Below are 21383 nucleotides of genomic sequence, written 5' to 3' on the forward strand. Positions count from 1 at the left end.
ATGTTGTGAAGAACAGGATTCACAAGGAGGCATGTGGCTGCTGGAGTGTTCAATAATCCATTGGATTAATTTTTTTGTTACCATTAAAGCTGTTGCCCTGGTACTGGACATGCGATAGACATTGCCATTAAGTTGGTGGCGTTTTAGATTTTGATCAGCTTTGAATATTTTCCCAACGTCAAGTGCATGTGGCCCATAGGCAGGTACTCGGTTGTTCGGGTGTATCAAGGCTGGTCATTTTTACACTACAGTGTAAAACCTTGCATTGCGAGCATAATTTGTTCCGGGAACGTGTTTTTAATCCAAAGCGCTCGTACATCATAACACTCGTCTATCAGTTGTGTGATCACGTGACTCACGGCAGTACAAAGCGTGTCTACACGTCTACCAGTTGTGTGATCATGTGACGCTGGGCAGTACAAAGCGTGTCTACACGTACACTACTCGTATTGCAAGACCTCGCTCGTTTATCAAGTTAATATTTATTTACAATTTTAACTCGTCTTGCAAAACACTCGCAGACCAAGTTACTCGCAATCCAAGGTTTTACTTTGTATTTAGATTTACCAGGGTGTGTGTCTGTTGGATCAGAAGTAGATGCCAACTTTCACTGGCATATTTGAGGTGGACATTGCACGTTGCGTTTTTATATTTTGTAGGGTTGAGAAACCTTGACTGCGTTATGTGGTGTCTGGGTACTAAGCGGAGAAGCTTAGAGGATGTCAGAAAAGCCGATATTTACGATTGAAAATATCACTTATTATAAAGTAACCCTTTTAATTTGGTACGATTGAACCTGAACAGGAAAATGGTATCTTTGTCCCGAGTACATTGTGTGTACGCACAGATATTAGTTTCCGAAGAGGTAAGTCTCGCCACTTTATCAAGGGAGCTTCAGGGACACGGTGCGGTTTGATTTTATTGCCAAATTTCCGTAAACGCTTCGAAGAGCATTTCCCTCACTCCCAACATCAACGCGACAAGGAGCATCTGCGAGCATTGCCGCACACAGAAGCACACGGAGGCAATTTGCAAGCAACACACGAGCAATCAAGCGCCCGGCAGCCAACAGCCATCGACGTGAACAGCGACGACACGAACGGCGACATTGGCAACATACTCGTCGGCACTTGGTAGGAACCGGGGACACCGCGCCCCCCACGCCTGCAGCGCCACGTCACGGAACACTCGGCGCAGCACGCCGCATCCGCTGCACCGCAACCGCCACGTGCCGCTTGGCAGAGGCCATCGGATAACCCGCAGCCAGCCGCAGGCACCGGGGGACACGGCGCTGACAGACCGGCAAACCACCGGCACCGCCGCGAAGAAGCCGGGAGCGACGAAAGCCCGCATTCACCGCGAACGGGACTTGGAAATAAGCCGAACGGAACGCGTGCCGATGCGTTTGGGGCTTAAAATCGCTCCGTTGGTGAGAATTTACCTCGACGCTCGTACGTTTAGACTGCCTTGCTAAAGTTTTGTTTGCAAACGAGGCTTTTTACATTCTCCTGTTTGATTTGTACTAAGGGCCTCGGTGAATGTGTATGCTCTGACTTTAACATAGATATTTCTGCAGCAGGTACAAGCTCTATTTCTGCAGCAGGTACAAGCTAACCACTCAGCTATCTCAATGCTAAATTCTATGCTAATTCCATTGTCAAGATGTGTATGCCTTAACTTAGCTATTTCAATGCTAAATTCTATGCTAATCCCTTTAACAATGGGTGCCTCTGCGGGTGTGTATGCTTTAACTTTTAACATAGCTATTTCTGTGACCAGTCACAAGCTAATCATTCAGCCATTTCAATGCTAAATTATATGCTAATTCCTTTGTCAAGGCGCTTTGTTCCTCTCACACAGCTTAAAGGCCGTATCTGAACGTGGCTCTTTCACTCCAGCGCTGTCCTACCAGACAGTCTCGCCCCCTTCACCTGATGAAGGCCGCTTGTGTTGTGGCCGAAACGTCGTGAGAATATTATTATTTTATTTTATCAATTTATTATTTTATTATCATTCTACGTGACTTTACCGAAAGAACCAAAGAAGATGAATTATTGCAGTCACGAAAGCTTTAAATCGAAATGTATGTGGCACTGTCCTTGAAATTGATTGGTCCACACCCGAGACAACTTTCTTTTTGGCGTCTTCTGGTCCAACACCAACGTGAGACGAGGCTCTAAAGAAAGCTGTCTCGGGTGTGGACCAATCAATTTCAAGAACAGTGCCACATACATTATCAGAGTTGTTTTGTTTGCATTCCGACCGCAGGTATTGTGGTCAATGTAAACATGACTCCTTGTAAAAAAGGTGTCAGTTTTGTTGCCAGATAAAAGGGTAAAAAAACAATTATCAGGTCATTGCATGTTGTCACGGTCAAAATTGGGGCAATTCCAAACATTATCCAGAAACTACACAACGGAGACACGCACCCCCTGTACCAACGACGGAGGCGCAGGGACAGACGTTCGATTACGTTGGAATCGATCTGCAGATGGCCAGCAGCTCCGTGTCGCCTTATCTTGATCCCGCAATCCCAACCAGGTGAAAGTCCGCATCGAACCGAACCCCCGGCAAGGCCATTGTCTACTTACCGACGAGAGAAAATTCACACGAAATGTCTTTTTCAACGAAGTCTTCCGGATGTAAAATGAAATAAGCTTTTAATGAAGAAATAACAATCATCTAATTCAAAACACAACACGATTCAAAGATGTTTCATTTAAAATCTTCAAAACGGAGCACGGGGCGCTTGCGTGAATGCGTCCTTTGTGTGCCGTAAATGTTGTGACTTTCCTGGCCGAAGGCCCTAAAATGCTTGGACCCTCATTGGTGCACAGTGACTCAACTGCAACAGTGGGGCTTGCTTCAACCGATAGGTAGGAACATCCAGACGTGAATCAGCAAAGGGCATTTATAGCCCTAGTTAGACAACATCTACATCAACACGTAACACAAAATGAACAATTCGTGTTGTAGAGAATGCATCTCCGTTACGTGTAACTTTTAAGTGGTATGCCTTGTAACTGATGAATGATCTGAGCGTGCTCCCTATTTCAAAGACGATGAGTTGCTGCAGAGGCAAACGCTTCGTGAAACAGAAAAGTAGCTTTGACCTGTATCACAAGAACAACGGATCTCACCCGAGTTATCTGTACAGGTTACTTCCAAACACACACACACACACTTTGTCCTAACATCACTTAATCAATCTAGATTTGAACACTTAATCAATGTTTGACCCTCATAGACAAAATGTTACATGTACACACACAATCAGACAAGTATTCATTCTTAATTATTGACAAGCATATTAACAAAATTGAATTACTGCAGTGAAATATCCTGCATCAGGTTACATCGTATTAACAAGAAGCTATTTTAAAAATACGCACGGTCTGCTTAACAGTGGATGTAACACATACTATTGTAGTGTCATTCAAAACGAGTAGGCCATTGCATGCTGGCGAATTCTAAACATTAGCGACAAATTACAAAACTGAGATGAAACATCAATCATCGCCCCCTACTGACAGCCTCTTGTTCACATACTCTTTGGTTCTTTCAGTAAAGTCACGTAGGCAGAAAAAATAATAATAGATAACGACGTTTCGATCGTAACACAAGCGGTCGTCCTCAGGCAGAAAAAATAATAAATGCAGGCCGGTGCAGGGCCACCACCCTGTACCACACAGGGGCAGCTGCTACTTGGGGATGCTCTTCGAGTGTTTCAGACGAGATAAGATACGAAACTCCGAGTTGCCGAGGCGATTAAGCAAGCACCGAGTAAATGCAATTATTATAACATAGTGAATGATTGGGGGCTTCTTGGCTCTCGCTCCTGGTCAGAGATCTCCCCAATCCACAGGTCCACAAAGACTGGCCGCTCGCTCTTACTCTGCAGGTTGAATCTAGGAATTGAGTGTTCAACTTCACATTCTTGTCATTAAAGGCCTGTGACAAAGGTGCATCTATTGTAGCGACATCGTCTCTGGCTTACACATCTACCGGGTCTCCACTTGACTTTGGATTGTCTAGGAAGTCCACCCACACCTCCACTTCCACAAACTGCTGGGAGTTTCCTCGCTCTGCCTCACAGTCAGAATTCTCCTCCTGCTTCACGTTGCCTCCATCGATGTGAAGGTCCCATTTTGGAGTTGAATCATCTTCACATTTCACCTTCACTTATTCCCTCTTCACCATCACTTCTTCCCTCTTCACCATCACCTCTTCATATTTCACCCCGATAACTTTAAAAGTGTCCAAGCTGGGATTTTCTTCCGGTTCGTGTTTCATGAGGGATGGGCTCATGGTGGCACTTTTGACTTTCACAAGCTGATTTCAGACTCCACTCCTTATGGATCATCTGATGCTTCTGTGTTCTCTGGTGTACTTGAAGATGTGGTGACTGTGCAAACGCCTTCCTGCAGAGTGCACCTGAAGGGTTTCTCTCCCGTGTGTGTACTCTGGTGTCGTTGCAGATTTGATGAATGTGCAAATGCCTTCCCACACACAGTGCACCTGAAGGATTTCACTCCTGTGTGTGTTCTCTGGTGTCTTTGCAGATTTGATGAATGTGCAAATGCCTTCCCACACACAGTGCACTTGCAGGGTTTCTCTCCTGTGTGTGTTCTCTGGTGTTTTTTAAGAACAGATGACTGTGAAAATGCCTTCCCACACAAAGTGCACTTGAATGGTTTCCCTCCCGTGTGTGTTCTCTGGTGTACTTTAAGATGTGGTGACTGTGAAAACGCCTTCCCGCACAGAGTGCACTTGAAGGGTTTCTCTCCCGTGTGTGTTCTCTGGTGTACTTTAAGATGTGATGAATGTGCAAACATCATCCTGCACAAAATGCACCTGAAGGGTTTCTCTCGTGTGTGTATTCTCTGGTGTTGTTTAAGAACAGATGACTGTGAAAATGCCTTCACACACACACTGCACTTGAAGGGTTTCTCTCCTGTGTGTGTTCTCTGGTGTTCTTTAAGAACAGATGACAGTGAAAATGCCTTCCCACACACACTGCACTGGAAGGGTTTCTCTCCCGTGTGTGTACTCTGGTGTCTTTGCAGATTTTATGAATGTGCAAACGACTTCCCACACACAGTGCACCTGAAGGGTTTCACTCCTGTGTGTGTTCTCTGGTGTCTTTGCAGATTTGATGAATGTGCAAATGCCTTCCCACACACAGTGCACTTGAAGGGTTTCTCTCCTGTGTGAGTTCTCTGGTGCTGTGTCAAATTTCCAGTCCGATCCGTGCTGTATGCACGCTGGTTGCATTGTTGACTTGTCATACCGAGCTGCGCTGAGTGCATTTGCTCCATCAGACCAATTCTGCAGAGGAAGCGTCAGAGGAAGCGTCAGCTGCAGACAGAAAAAAATAATATCCACACCATCTACACGACAGTATCGAAGCACAGAGGAATGCATATATAGTCACATGTGACTTACACGTCTATATTCATATATTCAGGATGTAGTAAAAACGTTTCCCAAATTCATCACAGGGCTGTTATGGCACACAATGAGAGGGCAAATGGTTATAAACATGCCTGGAAGTCCTCGTATCTTCAAAATGAATGTTCACCCAAAACTCCAAGCACACAATTTCGGCTGTCTGGCTACAAAAGGAATATTTATGAAAGCTAAATTCAGCTGACATAGCAAAGGGTGTTGAAAACAATACTATTTGTGTTATGCAGAAATTCATAAATTAATGTTCAATTGCCACTTAGAGGTGTGAATCCAGGCTCAGATGTCCTTGAATGCTGGGATGAACAGTTCCGACTTCCGCTGCATGTGTGTGCTGTGTTCACCTCCTGTTTCCATTCTTACAAAAAGTTCCAGAGGAAAACAAAAATAAACTATTCTTATGCTATAACCTCCGTGTTCAACAGAGTTAATAGACGTTACTGCAAACACAAACTGTACAATGTCACTGGGTAAACAGGCGGTGGCGTGTCTAGAATCATGCCTGGCCACCTTCATCTGCTTGGCATGAATGCTTCATCACTCCACCAAGTAATTAATTGAGGATCAACGAACATAGCTGAGGCTAACAGGAGTTTGCGTGTCTCTCTCCGTGGTGAGATGTTAACTACCTCACCTGGTATACAGGAAGTCGTGGGTTCGATCCCGACCCCGACGCCTGCTGTATATTTGGAGTTTGCGCGTCACTCCGTTTAGTGTCGTTGACCGATAGACATTGCCACACGTATTCTTGTTTCTTTCGGTAAAGTTACGTAGATAGAAAATAACAATAATTGATAATACAATTACATTAAATAAAGACCACTTGTATTCTTAGTTTTTTCGGTAAAGTCACGTTGAAGGGAAACAACAAAATAATAAAATATATATAAAACAATAAAAAATTCTCACGACGTTTCGACCATAACTCAAACGGTCGTCTTCAGGTGTGTTGGTTTGCATAAATTTATTTTTAAACGGCGCATTTATTTATTTAAAAAAACGTTAGCGCCACGCGCAACGATTTGGCAGTTTATTTAGGACTAGTCCATCTATATTCTGAAAAGAGGAGGGGGGAGACGAAATTTTTTATAATGTATCCTGTCTGAAAGCCACTGTAAGCGTGAACAATCAATTAAGACCTGAAATGGTTTATCAAATCTTTCCAATGATTGCTAAGATAGAATCCATCTTCTCGGTTGAAATTGTCTCTGTGCTTGTATATGTGGATAGCCTCATGAACGAATCTCTCATGGAAGCCAGATGGCTTACAAAGAACCTCTGTCTTGGAAAAGTCAATGGCATGTGAGCCTACTGAATTAGAACAATGATCTGCCACGGCCGAGGTGTTGGTCCTACCGTGTTTAAGGTCTGCTTTGTGTTCACGAATGCGGTCCGAGACATGGCGTTTGGTTTCTCCAATGTAACTACTACCACAGAGGCAACTTAGTTTGTAGACACCAGGGTATTGTATGTCCGGAATCACATCTTTTACAGACGGAACCAGATCACGGATTTTATGTAATGTGTTGAAACGGACCTGGATCTTGTGTTTATTCAAGATTTTGGAGATCTTTTTTGTGATCCCCGCAATGTAGGGTAAAGTGATGGTTTTGAAAGGCTCCTCAAGAGGGTTCTTCTTCATTGTTTGAGTGATAGCTTTGCGGATTGTATAGTCGGAGTAACCATTAGCCCTAAGAGCTTGGTGTACGTGCTTGAGTTCACTGCTTATGTGTTCCTGGTCGGATATGCATTGGGCTCTATGATACAGAGTCTTGATGAGAGAATTCTTCTGTGATGGATGGTGGTGGGAATCCGGTTTCAGATAAGCATCCGTATGGGTAGCTTTCCTGTGGACAGAGTGGCTCATTGAACCATCAGGTCTCTTTTTAATTAGGACATCCAAAAAAGGTATCTTGCCATCTATTTCGACTTCCATGGTAAATCTGATGGCTGGGTGTATGGAATTGATGTGGTCGAAGAATTGGTCTAGAGCAGGCCGGCCATGTGGCCAGATGACAAAAGTGTCACCCACGTACCTCTTCCATAAGGTTGGGCGCAGAGTGGTAGTCTGGATGGCGTCAGTCTCAAATTTCTCCATGAAAATGTTAGCTATAACTGGAGAAAGGGGGGAGCCCATTGGGGTGCCCTCAGTTTGTTTGTAGAAAGTTCCATTCCAAGTGAAGTATGTATTGGTTAAACAGTGTCTCACCAGGGGGGGTACCTCAGTGTTTAGTCCTTGATAAACCAAGTCTTCAATGATTGCAATGGTGTCAGGTACAGGAACCTTGGTGAATAAGGAAACTACATCAAAACTGACAAGCAGGTCGTCTGGGGACAGGGAAATACCCTTGATTGTCGATACCAGGTGAGTAGAATTTTGTACCGCAGAGGTGGTCTTTCCAGTGAATGGACGCAGGATTTCAGACAAAAAACGAGCTAGTTTGTAGGTGGGGGAGCCGATAGTAGAGACTATGGGACGAAGGGGTGTATCTACTTTATGTATTTTTGGTTAGCCGTATAATCTTGGTGGCCTGGCAGCAGAAGGTTTCAACGAAAACTGTTTAGATTGATCAATTAATGCGGTTGAATCAGAAATTATTCTGATAATTTTTTTATTGTTTTATATATATTTTATTATTTTGTTGTTTCCCTTCAACGTGACTTTACCGAAAAAACTAAGAATATGAATTACTGCAGTCACGAAAGCTTTAAATCAAAATTTAATCGCCTCTACGGGGAGGGTTTTCACATAACTTTAAGATCCTTCAACAAACTCCGGGATAAGAAAGCTCAGCTGATCGAGTCTCTCACCTTCCTGAAGAGATGCCGCGACTCTGGGGTAATACCAATCGCATTTACACTGACCTCTGCTGCTGTAACTTCTTCTAATGCGAAACGAATTCTTTTCAAAAAAGATGAGCGTTTTGAATTATATAAATTAAAAAAGAGGAATGATATTGTAGTCCTCTCAGCTGACAAAGGCAATGCTACTGTCATCATGGATAAAATAGAATACAACAACAAAATTAAAGAATTACTCGACGATGGTAGTTATACAAAAATAAAAAGAGATCCCACCAACAGCCTCGTCACACAAACCAACAAAATAATTTCTGATTCAACCGCAGTTATAGCTAACATTTTCATGGAGAAATTTGAGACTGACGCCATCCAGACTGCCACTCTGCGCCCAACCTTATGGAAGAGGTACGTGGATGACACTTTTGTCATCTGGCCACATGGCCGGCCTGCTGTAGATCAATTCTTCGACCACATCAATTCCATACACCCAGCCATCAGATTTACCATGGAAGTCGAAATAGATGGCAAGATACCTTTTTTGGATGTCCTAATTAAAAAGAGACCTGATGGTTCAATGAGCCACTCTGTCCACAGGAAAGCTACCCATACGGATGCTTATCTGAAACCGGATTCCCACCACCATCCATCACAGAAGAATTCTGTCATCAAGACTCTGTATCATAGAGCCCAATGCATATCCGACCAGGAACACATAAGCAGTGAACTCAAGCACGTACACCAAGCTCTTAGGGCTAATGGTTACTCCGACTATACAATCCGCAAAGCTATCACTCAAACAATGAAGAACCCTCTTGAGGAGCCTTTCAAAACCATCACTTTACCCTACATTGCGGGGATCACAAAAAAGATCTCCAAAATCTTGAATAAACACAAGATCCAGGTCCGTTTCAACACATTACATAAAATCCGTGATCTGGTTCCGTCTGTAAAAGATGTGATTCCGGACATACAATACCCTGGTGTCTACAAACTAAGTTGCCTCTGTGGTAGTAGTTACATTGGAGAAACCAAACGCCATGTCTCGGACCGCATTCGTGAACACAAAGCAGACCTTAAACACGGTAGGACCAACACCTCGGCCGTGGCAGATCATTGTTCTAATTCAGTAGGCTCACATGCCATTGACTTTTCCAAGACAGAGGTTCTTTGTGAGCCATCTGGCTTCCATGAGAGATTCGTTCATGAGGCTATCCACATATACAAGCACAGAGACAATTTCAACCGAGAAGATGGATTCTATCTTAGCAATCATTGGAAAGATTTGATAACCCATTTCAGGTCTTGATTGTTCACGCTTACAGTGGCTTTCAGACAGCATACATTATAAAAAATTTCGTCTCCCCCCTCCTCTTTTCAGAATATAGATGGACTAGTCCTAAATAAACTGGCAAATCGTTGCGCGTGGCGCTAACGTGTTTTTTTTAAAATAAATAAATGCGCCGTTTACAAATAAATTTATGCAAACCAACACACCTGAAGACGACCGTTTGAGTTATGGTCGAAACGTCGTGAGAATTTTTTTATTGTTTTATATATATTTTATTATTTTGTTGTTTCCCTTCAACGTGACTTTACCGAAAAAACTAAGAATATGAATTACTGCAGTCACGAAAGCTTTAAATAAAAAAAGACCACTTGTGTTGCGATCAAAACGACGTGAGTTGTTTTGCTTTATTTGGAATTATTCATTTATTTTATTGTTATTTTCACTTAATTTTCAATCTACGTGACTTTACCGAAAGAACCAAGAATATTAATTCCTGCAGTCACCAAAGTTTTAAGGCAAAACATTCACACACGTTGACAAAGCCTCACCTTGTGTTGTTGTGGGCAGGTCGCTTCTGATAACAAGAGCGGTATAGCAGCTCAAGCGGGCTTGGCCTGCTAACAAAAGAAAATAAAAACTGCGTGAATATTCACAATAAAACAAAGTTACAAAGTGGCGAGCCGGGTGAAGACAAATTAAACTTAAGCGAGATAATTAAAGTAAACGCAATCAGCGAGGGCAGGAGGCAAGGCCCCGCGTGGCTAGGCCCCGCGTTGTAAAGTTCCAACCTGGACATCGATTCCCATGCTCGCTGCTACTCAACTGACATCCCTACCAGAGAGAGAGCGAGGCTCTACCTTGGTAAACAACAACAACCACCACAACCACCACCACAACAACCACCACAATCGCAATGAGAATTTCTCACCTCGGATTTCAGTGCAGGAAGCGATAGCTTCCTGTTACCTCGTGACGTCACGCGGCAGCAGGTGACATGACGTCACTTCTGGGGGACGGGATACGCTCCTCCCACAATGAGCTTCTACGTAAATAAATAAATTAGAGTATGAATAAATTATGTTAATGTACCTTTCGATATTAGTTCATTTTAGTTCATTTATTTGGTATAGCCCTGTGAGCATTTCGGCTCTTGAATCGGGTGCAACCGCAACAAACAAAAAACATGAACAAGAAAACATCTTAAAGTGATTATGTGACTGTGCAAACAGAAAATACAGGAAAAAAATATCAAAATATTCCTGAAATAGCACCGTACACCAACTCTGTGTGCAAAAATCCCAGTGGGATGCAAGTCAAATAACAACAACCACAATACAACTAAGATTAAGGCCATCAGTCTAAATCCGTACTACAATAAACATTAACATGGCCAGAACCAAAAAACTTTTCGAAATCACCAAAATAAAAGCCATAAATGCAATGTAACAGTGATCATAGGGAGTGTGACCGAATTTTTTACAATAAACTACATAAATGAATTATAACACCAAAATCTAGAGCCATATTTTAGGCCACTGAATAGCAGTGGCAGCTAGGGGTGTACAACTCCTCTAGAGCAGTTTTGAGTGAAGATCTCATAGGTAGTGATTCAAGTTGCAGTTTATTGGCAAGAGCATTCCAGACCCTGGGGTCATGAATAGCAAAGGCCCTTCCTCCAATTTTTGTACGGCAATAGGAATGTGAAGCTGGTAAATGAGCGAATACCTGAGGTCAAATTTGCTCTTTGAAACAGAGAGGAGATCCAGTAGGTAGTCTGCGGTCTTTTTTGTAAGTACATCGTGAATAAATAAGATCTGATGCACAAGCCGTCGAACATTAAGAGATGTTAAGTTTGACCCAATGTAGAGATCACAGTGGTGAGTCTATGGGGCAGTGTTGAGTCTATGGGCAGTGTTGAGTCTATGGGCAGTGTTGAGTCTATGGGCAGTGTTGAGTCTACGGGCAGTGTTGAGTCTATGGTGCAGTGTTGAGTATATGGGCAGTGTTGAGTCTACGGGCAGTGTTGAGTCTACGGGCAGTGTTGAGTCTACGGGCAGTGCTGAGTCTATTATGGTGCAGTGTTGAGTCTATGGTGCAGTGTTGAGTCTATGGGCAGTGTTGAGTCTATGGGCAGTGTTGAGTCTCTGGGCAGTGCTGAGTCTATGGGCAGTGCTGAGTCTATGGGCAGTGCTGAGTCTATGGGCAGTGTTTATCAGTTCTACAGAATCTGAGCCTCGCTCGCACTGCGTGTTCGCCTATCCGCACTACGATTTATAAAAGCGCCTTGCTAAGGCCTCACGTGATAGCAGCCCCGCCGAGTCGCCTGCCCGTGATTCAAGGCACGGAGCGTCGAATCTCCTCCTCCACCACGAACACACGAGGACATTGTTTTGTTTGTAACCTCACCACGAAGGAGGATATAGCTCAAGACCCCCCCCCCCCCCAGACACCTACACAGCGTTGCGCTGGTGAGTGCCGTGTTGAGGCCTATTCCGGGAGTGTCACCGGTCTCGGCTAGATTGCCCAGCCGACCGAGGCGGCACTTTGGCCGGCTACAGATGCCGCTGTCATGCGATGGCCTCCATAGAGACCTGGAAGATGGTCTCTAGGTTATGTTGTGGGTTAGCAAGCTTCCAAAGGATGCCTGAAGGCTGCCGCTCGGCTTTTGTAACGAATCTTTGCTGCGTGTTTTAAAATTGAATTATTTGCAATGCACGCGTGTCAATGTGCTCTAGAGGAGTTGTACAACCCTAGCTGCCACTGCTATTCAGTGGCCTAAATTATGGCTCTAGATTTGTGTTATAATTTATTTATGTAGTTTATTGTTAAAAATTCGGTCACAGTCCCTATGATCACTGTTACATTGGATTTATGGCTTTTATTTTGGTGATTTCGAAAAGTTTTTTTTGGTTTTGGCCATGTTTTTGTTTATTGTAGTACGGAGTTAGACTGATGGCTTTAATCTTAGTTGTCTTGTGGTTGTTGTTGTTATTTGACTTGCATCCCACTGGGATTTTTGCACACAGCGTTGGTGTACGGTGCTATTTCAGGAATATTTTGATATTTTTTCCTGTATTTTCTGTTTGCACAGTCACATAATCACTTTAAGATGTTTTCTTGTTCATGTTTTTTGTTTGTTGCGGTTGCACCCGATTCAAGAGCCGAATGGCTCACAGGGCTATACCAAATAAATGAACTATGCGTCGCTCAAAGACTTCACTCGAGCGCGTCGTGTTCAAGCTCGCTTTGTCTACCTTAGGAGCTTACAAAGTGCCGCCCAATAATTTACCGTGCGTCTGCCTCTTAGACCCGAGTGAATCGCTTGAACAAGTGCACATTCAGAAGCGTAAACTCTGCGAGTATCTCGTTTTAAATTTTGATTTAAAGCTTTCGTGACTGCGGTAATTCATATTCTTAGCTCTTTCGGTAAAGTCACGTTGAAGGGAAACAATAAAAAAAATATATAAAATATATAGAAACAATAAAAATTCTCACGGCGTTTCGACCTGATGACAACCGTCTGTGTTATGGTCGAAACGTCGTGAGAATTTTTATTGTTTTATATATTTTATTATTATTATTTTCCCTTCAACGTGACTTTACCGAAAGAGCTAAGAATATCTCGTTTTATTCATAGTCCGTGTTTCCAAGGATACAAAAAAATTGCACGTTCTCATTACCAACACATCGACCTGGCTGGCGGTCACAGTTGCCAGGGGCCCCTTTCCCTGTCGGCTTGACATTTTTTCAACTCAATTGTTTTTTTTACACAGCTCTTGGACAGACGTGCGGCAGTGTTGGTTTCTATCCTGGGAGGTGCTCTCACTCCAGGGGCTGTTTCATTGATGGGAAAAAAACCTGAGCTGGGGCTGTAATCAATGTTACTCATTGGTTTTTTAATATAATTTTATTGTATTTCTACAATAAAATGTCTACATACGTGACTTTACCGAAAAAACCAATGAGTAATTTTATGCAGTCACGAAAGCTTTTATACTTTATTATGTAATCAATGTTGTTTTATTGATCTAGTTTAAAAAAAACAGCACGAACATCGGTGCCAAACTAACACGATGTGAGGCGCTAGATTTGAAGCTTTCGTGATGTACAAGGATTCATACTCTTTGGATTTTTTTCGGTAAAGTCGCGGAGGTAAAAAAAGAAAGTTAAACCCAAATTAAACTTTAGCAGCCTTATAGTTTACAGCAGTATAATCTGCAAGGCAACCAGTTTGTCACCTTAACTACTGCCTCCTGCCTCTGGTTCATGTGTGTAACGCTCTTCAACCTGCACACGGCCATCTCTCCGTCCCCAACCCCCTGCAGCATAACAGAAGGCGGCTTAACTTAGCCCCCCCCCCACGGCCCTTCTTGTCTCTCCCCCCCCCCTTAACCTGTATACAATCTCGGGTGTCTTAGAGTTCCTCTTTGGTTTTATTCGGTAAAGTCACGGTAAAAAATAAAACTAAAATCACGACGGTTCGGCCACAACACAAGCGGCCTTCATCAGATGAAGGGATCAGGCTGTCTCGAGGACAGCGCTGGAGTGAAACACAGCCAAGCTCAGACCGTGGACCTTTAAGCTGTCCGCGGTCTGAGCGTGGCTGTGTTTCACTCCAGCGCTGTCCTCGAGACAACCTGATCCCTTCACCTGATGAAGGCCGTTTGTGTTGTGGCCGAAACGTCGTGATTTTTGTTGTTTTATTGTTTACCTACGTGACTTTACCGAATAGAACCAAAGAGTATGGATCCTAGCAGTCACGAAAGCTGTAAATCTAGAATTGTCTTAACAGTTCTCTTCACTTGATGCAGCAATTTTGCTGTGACGGTTTCCCCCTCAAGACGGAAGCTTGTGCTACTGCCTCCGAAACGTCGTGATTTAAATTGAGTTGTTTTTTAAAAATTATTTATTTTTTACCTACGTGACTTTAGCGAACAAAAACCAAAGAGTCCGATGTGAGGAGGCGTTTCCCCCAACGTTCGTTTTCTGCGGTGGCAAAAAATGCAGCCTCTGCGAAATGAGAACCTAAACATTTTGCTCAACGCAGGAGGAACGTGTCCATCAATGAGGGAGCCTTAGGCATGCATCCAATTGTCCCTTGTGAAGGAGGAGGTCTTTAACCCGGCATGGTTGTCACCTGGTGCACAGGAGGTCGTGGGGTTTGATACCGACCCTGACACTCCCTGCTCTATCTTTGGAGTTGACGTTTCTCGCTCCCCGCGGCCGTGTGGATTTTTCTCCGCGAGTCCTCCGGTTTTTTCCCCTCCACATTCAGAAACGCCACGCGTTTAGAGTATTTTGCCCTGAATGTCCACTTGATATCAGCCCACCGTTTATGGGCCAATGTCTCTTCTTAAAAAGAGCTATGTAGCACGGTGGTGTGCTTCCCGTGGCAACATTAAACATTGGTTAGTTTTATTAGTATATATATTTTTAAAGTGATTTGTTTTACTCTTCCTGTAACTCTGCACTCACGCCGTGTGTTTGTTTTGTGTTTGTTGTCATGTTTCTGACCCAGTGCCACAGCTGGACATGCGTGACAAAAAGAGCTTCGTAGCGCTTTGGATTCCTCCTCTTGCAGTCTAAATAAATATCATTCCCACTGCTCCTCCTACTCCCTCCCCTTCACCCCTCCTAGCCAAGTGAAGGAAGCCGCCAGGCCGACCATCTGCCACCCCCCCCCCCCCAATGGAGGCTTTCCACACCACCACTCGTTTAGTGGCCTTGCTGGTCGTTGTGCTGGGCGACCGTCACAACCCCTTCGCCCTGCCCCTTGACCGTGAGTAGCAAACAGCGCCGCTACCCCACTTGAGACGATGCCCCCCCTCAACGCTACTCCCACTAAAGGCCATCGACTAAACTCGACTCTTTTGACTTCACCAGGCAATGCCCACTGAGCTTCGTGGCTCTTTTTTTTTTTCAGAAGCGCCCCGGCTCTTGCAAAAGATGGCTTCAACGAAGCACTTCGACGTTCAAGCGGGATAGAGTACTCGAAACACTTGTGGGTATCTGTGTGACACACACACTACACACACTACTCAGACACAGAGACCCACAGACTACTCACACAGAGACCCACACACTACTCACTCAGAGACCCACACACTACTCACACACAGAGACCCACAGACTACTCACACAGAGACCCACACACTACTCACACAGAGACCCACAGACTACTCACACAGAGACCCACACACTACTCACAGAGAGACACACACACTACTCACACAGAGACCCACACACTACTCACACAGAGACCCACACACTACTCACAGAGAGACACACACACTACTCACACAGAGACCCACACACTACTCACACAGAGACCCACACACTACTCACACAGAGACCCTACTAACACTCTGCTGTATTTTCGCCCACAGCTGCGGTTATCATCTCTGGCCACGTACGGTACCAAAGAAGCTCACATCAGGTGTATGCAGCAAAGCAGCAATCTCCGGACACACGACGGAAAGGTGCACGGTTGCAACATCACACACACACACGTACAGGGCCCAGTTGAGTACGCAGTTTGTTAAGGTGCAGCACTGCAAGTACTTGCTCGTGCCCCTGTTGGTGGAAGGAGGAATAGGAGGAGGAGGGAGGAGGAGGATGAGGAGGGGGAGGAGGAGGGGGAGGAGGAGGAGGTAGAGGAGGATGAGGAGGATGAGGAGGATGAGGAGGAGGATGAGGAGGAGGAGGATGAGGAGGAGGAGGGGGAGGAGGATAAGGAGGAGGTCCTTCACTACACAGAGGGCTGTAGGTAGCTCCCCTCTAGGCAGGGCACGTTGGACCCCACTCCTCCACCACGCCAGCCAAACCTCTTGAAGTGTCCCACACTTCACCCCACCGCGTGCCACCCGCCTAGACGGGAAGCACCGCGGTGAGCTCACTCCCACCGCCGGGCGGACAACAACGGAGTTGTCGCTCACGACCCGCGACCCCGGCGTGACCCCCCCACGTCGACCCCCGGGGGCCGGGCCGGCGTCCCCTCGTTAGGAAAACTAAAACTGCGAAAAACTTTGTTTTTGTGTTTGACCGGCAGGTAAGGGCCCCACTGAGCTACGTGGCGCTTTTTCACCGGCGACCGGGCCGTCGCCGTCGTCAGCGGGCGCGGACATTTTTTTGTTTCGCGGCCCAAACGCTTTGAAATGCGCGATGTCGATTCTGAGCGCGGTGCGGGGGGAGAGACGCCCGGAAGGACCCGGAGGGAGAAATCCACGCGACCGCCACGGTGACGAGAGGCCAACGTGAGAAACAACCACTCCGAGCCGCAGAACCTCGCAGGCGAGAGGGAGAGAGGGTTCTGAAAATCGATTTTTTTATATTTTTTAAAAACCCACTTTGTGCGAATCGCCTTCTACGACCCCCCCCCCCTCCACGACTCGTAGGGGGGGACGCGGCAGCCCCCCGACGACCACCTCACACAGCCAGCGCCCTGCAAATGCTGTTGGAGCCAGACAGGATGTACAGGGCGAGAGAGGGAGAGGCGGTGTACATTGAGTGCTCGGTGTTGGCGTGGCCGCCCGCAACCATCCTGTGGTGAGACCGAACGCCGCGCCAGAGCGTCCGTCCCTCTCCGCCTCTCCTCTCGCTCTCCGCTCGCTGGAGACTCTTTTTGTTTATTTCACCGCCTGATGCCCACCGAGCCGTGCAGCTTTTCAGAAGCTACCCGGCCATGTCGCAAACGACGGCCCTGACGATGAAGAGGCTCCTCGTTCGTTCGGCACGCCGTCATCGCGCCTCGACGCTCCCTGTCGCGAGGGCTGTACGTGCCCTGAACTTCTTTCGCACCCTACGTGGCCAACCGTGCTAATCTGTGCCTCCGTGGACCTGGGTGTCCGTGGGTCTCTCTGTATGTGTACGTGACCTGAACTTCTTTCGCACCCTACGTGGCCAACCGTGCTAATCAGAGGCACGGGAGCTGAGTCTGTTTTGTGAATGCCGCCAGCGGGTTTGCATGGCTGGCCACGTGCGGAGCGAAAGAAGTTCAACATAGAACACTCCCATAGACTTCAATGTTAAAGGCTCCCATAGACTTCAATGTTAAAGGCTCCCATAGACTTCAATATTAAAGGCTCCCATAGACTTCAATGTTAAAGGCTCCCATAGACTTCAATGTTAAAGGCTCCCATAGACTTTAATGTTAAAGGCTCCCATAGACTTCAATGTTAAAGACTCCCATAGACTTCAATGTTAAAGGCTCCCATAGTCTTCAATGTTAAAGGCTCCCATAGACTTCAACGTTAAAGGCTCCCATAGTCTTCAATGTTAAAGGCTCCCACAGACTTCAATGTTAAAGGCTCCGACAGACTTCAATGTTAAAGGCTCCCATAGACTTCAATGATAAAGGCTCCCATAGACTTCAATGTTAAAGGCTCCCATAGTCTTCAATGTTAAAGGCTCCCATATGCTTCAATGTTAAAGGCTCCCATATACTTCAATATTAAAGGCTCCCATATACTTCAATATTAAAGGCTCCCATAGGCTTCAATGTTAAAGGCTCCCATAGACTTCAATGTTAAAGGCTCCCATAGACTTCAATGTTAAAGGCTCCCATAGACTTCAATGTTAAAGGCTCCCATAGTCTTCAATGTTAAAGGCTCCCATATACTTCAATGTTAAAGGCTCCCATATACTTCAATATTAAAGGCTCCCATAGGCTTCAATGTTAAAGGCTCCCATATACTTCAATGTTAAAGGCTCCCATAGACTTCAATGTTAAAGGCTCCCATAGACTTCAATGTTAAAGGCTCCCATAGACTTCAATGTTAAAGGCTCCCATAGACTTCAATGTTACAGGCTCCCATAGACTTCAATGTTAAAGGCTCCCACAGACTTCAATGTTAAAGGCTCCCACAGACTTCAATGTTAAAGGCTCCCATAGACTTCAATGTTAAAGGCTCCCATAGACTCCAATGTTAAAGGCTCCCACAGACTTCAATGTTAAAGGCTCCCATAGACTTCAATGTTAAAGGCTCCCATAGACTTCAATGTTAAAGGCTCCCATAGACTTCAATGTTAAAGGCTCCCATAGACTTCAATGTTAAAGGGTCCCATAGACTTCAATGTTAAAGGCTCCCATAGACTTCAATGTTAAAGGCTCCCATAGACTTCAATGTTAAAGGCTCCCATAGACTTAAATGTTAAAGGCTCCCATAGACTTCACTGTTAAAGGCTCCCATAGACTTCAATGTTAAAGGCTCCCATAGACTTCAATGTTAAAGGCTCCCATAGACTTCACTGTTAAAGGCTCCCATAGACTTCACTGTTAAAGGCTCCCATAGACTTCACTGTTAAAGGCTCCCATAGACTTCACTGTTAAAGGCTCCCATAGACTTCACTGTTAAAGGCTCCCATAGACTTCAATGTTAAAGGCTCCCATAGACTCACGGAGGTGCACACATCGAGGGCAGTCAACAAAGTTCCGGTCAAACGGAGATAAAAGAACGCTTTGACAATAAAAATATTCTCAGCATCGCAACTCTGGGCAGGGGTTTGCTGTTTTGGCAAAGAGCGTTGTTGACACGCGGGGGGTGGTGGTGGTGGTGGTGGTGGTCCACCACTCACCGCAGAGGAGTTACAATCGGGCACCCGACATCGATGATGTGACAGTCGGCGTTTTAATTTACCAAATAGTTTTAAACGTAGTGTGATGGATCGTCTCTCTGAATGATTGGGTGAGTGGCAGAGTGAACAAGTGAGGAAGAAGTTTCAGACTCAACTACCAACAACCTCCAACAAATCTTCCATTCCCTAGGAGGTGGTGGTGGTGGTGGAGATGGTGGCGGTGGTGGTGTTGGTGGTGGTGGTGTTAGTGGTGTTGGTGGTGTTGGTGGTGTTTGTGGTGTTGGTGGTGGTGTTGGTGGTGTTGGTGGTGTTGGTGGTGGTGTTGGTGTTAGTGGTGTTGGTGGTGGTGGTGTTAGTGGTGTTGGTGGTGTTGGTGTTGGTGGTGTTGGTGGTATTGGTGGTGGTGTTGGTGGTGTTGGTGATGTTGGTGGTGGTGATGTTGGTGGTGGTGGTGTTGGTGGTGGTGATGTTGGTGGTGGTGGTGTTGGTGGTGATGTTGGTGGTGTTGGTGGTGGTGGAGATGGAGGAGGAGGCGGAGGGTTGTAAGAGGCCCCCCCGGTACTCGTACATCGCTCTCATCATAGCGATGGCGACTGACGTCTCGTTTCTCCGCTTGCCCCTTTGCAGCGGCGACGACATCATCAGCGACGTCATCAGCGGTGACGACGTCATCAGCGACGACGTCAGCGGCGGCGACGACGTCAGCGGGGCGGGCGTCCGCCACCAGCAAGGCGTCTTGCTGCCCCGGTGCCGCTTGGCCCACGGCGCTTCTGCTCACGCTGGTGCCGTCGTGGCGCTGCGGCGGCGACGTCTAGAAGGAAGCTTTTCTTTCTCGCTCTCGCAAAAATCTTCACGATTTGCGATGCCCCGTTGCGTTCCGACATCGTTTCTCGTTTCCACGCATTCACGTTGTCCGAGTTTTATTCGGGGATAAAAGTAACGCGCCGTGTGCCCACGACGTCTCGCGGAGAGCCGTCTTGCGTGACGATTTTAAACACGAGTTGCGAAGTTGTTCCGCCCTGAAGTTGTTCCGTGCTGCGGAACATGCCAAGTTAGCTGTTGCTGCTGTTGTTGACACAAATGTTGCCGTTGTTGATGGTCCAGCTGAGGCAGGGAGAAGGTGCCAGAGTCTCGCGGGGCGAACGCTGTTGTGGATCTGGGGGGGGCGCTGTGGTGCTCTGTGAGTGATGTACAGCAACGGGAGACTAGAGTCTCGTGCGTCCGTCTCGTCTCACACGCTTAGGTGAGGACATCACTGACAAAGAATAATAATATTTTGTTAGCAGGTTAAGAAGGGCCCACAACTGGGGCCTATCGTTGGCTTCCATTTCACCGATTTTCCTGGAGTCGAAATAAAAAAAATCTGATTATGAATATAAGACCACTACCCGGCTTCGCCCGGGACTTGGATTCACCACGTCCGGCCGCCTTTGTCTCCCCAGTGGCGATGTTCACACACCACAGCAGGTACTCGTTTGAGGCTGAGTCGACCTAGGGGAGGCCCAGGACCGGTTAAAATAATCGTCACCGGTGGTGGCCGTGAGTGGGAATCGAACTCGGGTCGCCGGGTTCGTAGCGCGGCGTAGCGCTAACCACTACACTGCAATGCGTTACGCTTTCACACACACACAGACACATACACACACAGACACACACACAGATACACACAGACACACACAGACACACACACAGACACACACACAGACAGACACACACACAGACGCACACACAGACACACACACAGACAACGCTAACCGCTACACTACAATGAGTGACGCTTCCACATGCGAGGGTCACGTGACAGATTTGACGTCACAGCTCACTAGCCGTGCAAAAAATCTATACATTATTGAACTCCCCCCCCAAAAAACAACACAAAAGTGTATTTGTATAATGTTTGCACGGTGTACAGTCTGGAAAGTACCCACATGGCAAATTTCCAGTTTGTTGCATGTCGCTAAGTACGCTAAACATTTTGAACAGACAACACACACAATCACAACTTTTCCGTTTATATATATTTGGAGATGCAGTGAAAAACTTTCCCAAAATTCATCACGCGGTTTCAGTTTTTTGATTTTCAGTTTGATTTATTTTGGTTATAGTCCCGTGAGCCATTCGGCTCTTGAATCGGGTGCAACCACAACAAGCAACAAAACAAAAACACGACCGAGAAAAACATCTTACAGTGACTATGTGTGACTGTACAAACAGCACTGTCATGGCACGCAATGAGAGGGCAAATGTCATAAAT

The 21383-nt window shown here is 45.9% G+C and overlaps 1 long non-coding RNA gene across 1 annotated transcript; it reads left to right on the plus strand.

The window, feature by feature from the left end:
* The first annotated feature begins 11828 nt into the window (after positions 1 to 11828).
* Positions 11829 to 20869, plus strand: LOC142910182 (uncharacterized). Its single transcript, XR_012932798.1, has 6 exons — positions 11829 to 12024; positions 15195 to 15335; positions 15480 to 15557; positions 15943 to 16035; positions 16951 to 17101; positions 19757 to 20869. It is a non-coding gene; the product is annotated as an uncharacterized LOC142910182 (long non-coding RNA).
* The last annotated feature ends 514 nt before the right edge of the window (positions 20870 to 21383 follow it).

The sequence above is a fragment of the Petromyzon marinus genome, unplaced genomic scaffold, assembly GCF_048934315.1.
Source record: "Petromyzon marinus isolate PM22_M1 ecotype Great Lakes invasive population unplaced genomic scaffold, UKy_Petmar_22M1.pri1.0 PM_G_Scaffold_14, whole genome shotgun sequence".
Lineage (NCBI taxonomy): Eukaryota > Metazoa > Chordata > Hyperoartia > Petromyzontiformes > Petromyzontidae > Petromyzon > Petromyzon marinus.